The following is a 5,103-nucleotide window of genomic DNA, read 5'->3' on the forward strand; positions in this document are numbered from 1 at the left end:
AGTAACTTTTAACATTTTATCAACTCCAAAAAAAACCTTAATATTAAAGAACTAAGTTCAGTTTGAGAACATAATTTAACAATGATCGAAGCTTTTTGTTTTGCTTCTTGCTTATCACCATCAATTTTTTTTTATATTTATCATCACCATTACCACCACTATTTTTTTTTTTCTATCTTTTGGGTCAGGTATCTTCTTCTTCTTTATCAAGAGGGTTGGTATATATTAACGACGGCCTTCAAAAAAAATAAAACTGAACAACAGTACATTGAATCATGCCTAATTATTCAGTTGGCTTTGTAATTCTTAGTGAGCAAATATTAAAAAAAAAATTACACAAATTCATTTAAACCCCTAATTTAATATTTTCAATGTTGGTCCTTTAAGGATGAAATTTAACATTTCCCACTATAGACAAATCCTTCCTTTGAATGGCCCAACAAACCGCATTCTCAGCCCATAATCATATCGATTGGCTCATCTCTTTGAAGCCACACTTGTACACTACGCCAATCCATGCTCCATTCACTTATACTTTGTTTGAATATAAAAAAAAAATAAAAAAAATAATATTGTATATTGTCTCTTAGTTTTCATCTCATGTTTAAGAAGAAAAAAATTTAATACATCTTATATTATTTTTTTCTTTTCATTCAATTTTCTATTTTCATCTAAACAACAGAAAATATATATTTTTATTTTTTTTAATTTTCTTTTTCTTGAAAATCCCTCCTTCTAAGCAATACCTTAGTGTACATTTGGTAATTTGGTGTCTTTCTAAAACATAGACATTATGACACATATTTATCATTTAATTTTATTGACACATAAATTTGTTAAAAGACACAAAATTTAATTGATTGTGTTACATTTTTGATCGATTGAATTTTAGAAAAATACATTGATGAGTTTGGAAACTCTAAGCTAATATTTGTAATGACTAAACATTATTACTTTAATAAATAGCAAAAATATTAATTCACATATGTTAATAAATTAATTTTTGCTATGCAGGTATGTTTGGGCTAAAAATAAAAGAATTCTGGTGCAAGCCCAATTGTATCAAAAATATTCAGCCTGATATTAAGATATTGTGATTATAGTGGCTGAAAACATGGTTATGATATTTGGGCCAGAAATTTTTTATTAAGCCCAATTGGTTAAATACATATATGATGAGTATGGCTGAATTGATTATTATGTTACTTGGGCCAAATTGATCCATTATTGCTACAAACCCAAGTTAATCAAGTTTTGCTATACAACCCAATGCATGATCCGAAAATAATTAATCAGGAAATCAAATATTGTTATTGCCTTATGCCTTCAACGGATCTCACACTTCATCATGTGATGGAATTCAAATTTCATTAAAGTGAAGTTAATATATGCATTGGAAACATAAGAGAGAGTTGGTCATTGATTTAATGGGCATCATTAAGCTATATGTTGCTCAGTAAGAGGGAAGTGGACATTTATTTTGCTTTATCAAAACTCATTAGTTAATGTTCAAATTTCTCTTTCTTCTCTCTTAACTCTCTTCATCTCTTTTGGTCATTACACAGCAGCCATGGAAGCTACATTGAGCTATCAAAAAGAAGGAAAGGCACGTCTGAAGATCATTACAATGATGGCAAGAAAACATAAAAAATATAGTGGCTGAGATTCTTATCATTTATGGTAAGATATGGTGATGAGATCTTGGCTTCTCCATACCAAAAATGGTAGAAAGAAATTCGACCAGCAAGGAGAAGATCCTTGGAGGGATGGCTTGTGTTTGATTCTGCTCAACCACCACAAGAAGTAGCTAAGGTGGCTACGTGATGGAAGAGGTAGAGATTGGAGCAGATGACGCCATCATCATCATGAAGCATCAAGGGCCAGAATTTCATCTTGGAGAGCAATCCAAGGATGGAGCGCTCGGATTGATGAAGATTGATGACTAAGGAAGGACTAGAGGTAATTGCATGTTTGTTATTGCATGGGTTATCTCTTCTCTCTCTTTGGCCGAACCGGTTTTGTTTTTGGAGAAGAAGAAGTTGGCTTGGTTTTTGGCTTCAAAAGTGGAGGCTTCCCTCTTCTATAAAAAGAGAGAACAGCCACGGGTTGAAGCAAGGAGAAAGTGTGAGAGTGCAAGGCACAGAGTTCTCAGAGCTACCTGAGCTAACAAATTTCTCTTCTCCTTCAATGTATTCTGTTTTGTGTTTTTCTGTTTAGTTTTGTCATGTCTTGAGTCTCATGGAAAAAGACAAAGAGTGAGGTTTGTATGAAAAAGTCATAGAGCGAAAAAAGGCAGAGAGTGCAAAATTAAAAAAAAAGTCATAGATGTCCTTAGAGTTCCTTTGTACATCTGTGTTGTGTATCATGATTTTGTGGAAATCCCCTTGTAAGTTGGGTTAGCACTTTACAGTCTGTAATCAAGAAGATTATAGTGAAATTCCATCATTGTTGTGATGGAGACTGGATGTAGGCTGCACTACACTTAGCAACTGAACCAGGATATATCTGGGTGCAATTTTCTCTCTCTTCTACCCCATTTCTGTTTCTACTGCACAGGAGCTAAAACTGAAAATATCTCGTGCCAAGTGACTAGACAAAAATAAAAGTCTCGTGGCTAGGGACGAGACAAAATTAAAAAGTCTCCTCAAAGACCAGCAAGTGTAATCAAACAAAAAGGGGGCTAAGATTCAACCCCCCCTTCTCTTAGCCACTGAAAACCATCAATTGGTATCAAAGCTTAGTCTCAAAGAGATCAAGCGTTGCAGCTTGGAGAAAAGATCCATATGGCAGAAAGCAGTGGCTCAAATTTGGTGTCTTACAATCTTACAGAAGGACAGTCAAGCAACAGACCGCCTCTTTTCAATGGGAAAAATTATACCTATTGGAAGGAGAGAATGAAAATCTTTGTGCAAGCAGTAGACTACAGGCTTTGGAAGATCATCCTAGAGGGTCCTCAGTTTCCAACTAACACAAGTGCTGAAGGAGTAGTCACTCTTAAACCAGAAGCAAGCTGGACCGAGGAAGATAGTAAGAAGGTGGAGCTGAATGCCAAGGCTATAAATATACTCAATTGTGCTATCAGCTTCGAGGAATACCGACGGGTATCACGATGCACAACGGCAAAGGAGATCTGGGACAAATTGCAAATCACTCATGAAGGAACCACCATTGTGAAGAAGACTCGGATAGACATGTTAAACAGAGAGTATGAAATGTTTACAATGAAGGAAGGAGAATCTATTGATGAACTGTTCGAACAGTTCAACACTATCATTGTTGGCTTGGATGCTATGGGAATAACACATTCTGATTCTGTGCTTGTGAGAAGAGTATTGAGATGTCTCACTAAAGAGTGGAAAACAAAAGCTTTAATCATTTCTGAGAGCAATAGCCTTAATTCCATGACATATGATGATTTGAGAGGAAATCTTCTTGCTTTTGAAAACACTTATTTGAAAAAAGAGTCAAAAAAGAAAGGAATTGCTTTTTTCTCTGTAACTAACCCCCTGGATGATGAATCCAGTGATAACTCCTCTGAAAATGAATTTGTGTTGTTTGCCAAAAAATTCAGGAAAATGGTAAAATTCAAAGGCAAAGGCAACAGCTCAAGGAAAATGAAGAAAGACATTAGCAAAGTAACTTGTTACAACTGCAAGGAAATGTGGTACTTCAAATCTGATTGTCCTAAGTTAAAGAAGGAGGAGAAACCAAAAAGAGGAAAGAAGAAGGGACTGATGGCTTCATGGAAAGATTTGGAAAATGACTCAGATGATGATGAAGAATCCGAGACCAAGTCACAACCATGTCTCATGGCAGATCACATAGATCAGGTAGTCTTTCACAACCCTAACACTAAAGATTTTCATCTTATGATAGACCACCTTTCTGAAAAAATAATATGTTTTTTGTTTGATAACCAAGATCTTGAACAACAAATCACCATCCTTAAAGCTGAAAATGATTTTCTCAAAGAGAAGCTAAAGGAGGCCGAAACTGCTACTGAACTTGTTGAAGAAAATAAACAGTTAAAAGCCCAACTTAAAAGCTGTGAAAGTAACCATTCTGTTGTTGCATATGTAAACTGTTTTAAGGAGAATGAAGAGTTGCTGAAAAAGATTAAAAATCTGAAAAATGACTTAGCCAAGTTTACTCAAAGTTCTGAAAATTTAAATCAAATATTGGCTAGTCAAAACCACTCTTTGATAAATTTGGTTTGGGGTTTTACAAATCTGATAAGAAATCTTCTTTTGAAAATAGAGCTTCATCCTCTAATGACACAAGGTTTCAAGATCCCATCTACTTTAACAAATTAGCAACTCCAAGGTTTTGTAGACTATACAACCGAAATGGACACTTTCCTATTCAATATTTTTTTGGTGAAAGAATGATTGGTGATAAAGTTTACAAAGTTATTTTTTATTACAATGGTTTGGGTCATAGGAGATGGTTTAATGTGAAAGGATCCAAGAAAATTTGGATACCTAAGGTCACTTGAGCTTATTTTGTAGGTATGTCTAGCATCCAAACGGAAAGAAAATATGTGGTACATGGACAGCGGATGCTCTAGGCACATGACCGGAAAGACAACCTTCTTCATAAAGCTTGATGAATATGATGGAGGACTTGTCACTTTCGGTGATGATGGTAAAAGAAAGATAGTGGCTGTTGAAAAAGTTGGTAAAAGCTTTTCATCCTGTATAAATGATGTTCTTCTTGTAAATGGTTTGAAACATAATTTACTTAGTGTAAGCCAATTGTGTGATTTAGGATTTGAAGTTATTTTTAGAAAGTTTGTGTGTTTGGTTGTTTGTGAAAAAATTGGGGATATTTTTTTTATGCTAAAAGATGCAACAATGTGTATGGATTAACTCTTGAGGACTTGAAAGAACAAAATGTAACATGCTTTACCTCTTTTGAATCTGAAAAATGGCTATGGCATAGAAAGTTGGGTCATGCTAGCATGTACCAAATTTCTAAGCTAAAAAAGAAAAATCTGGTTAGAGGAATTCCTAAAATCAAATTTGATAAGGATCTTACTTGTGATGCTTGTCAACTAGGCAAACAAGTTAAATCATCTTTTAAACCAAAAGATGGAATTTCAAC

This window comes from Arachis duranensis, chromosome 5 (genome assembly GCF_000817695.3).
Source record: "Arachis duranensis cultivar V14167 chromosome 5, aradu.V14167.gnm2.J7QH, whole genome shotgun sequence".
Taxonomy (NCBI): Eukaryota; Viridiplantae; Streptophyta; class Magnoliopsida; order Fabales; family Fabaceae; genus Arachis; species Arachis duranensis.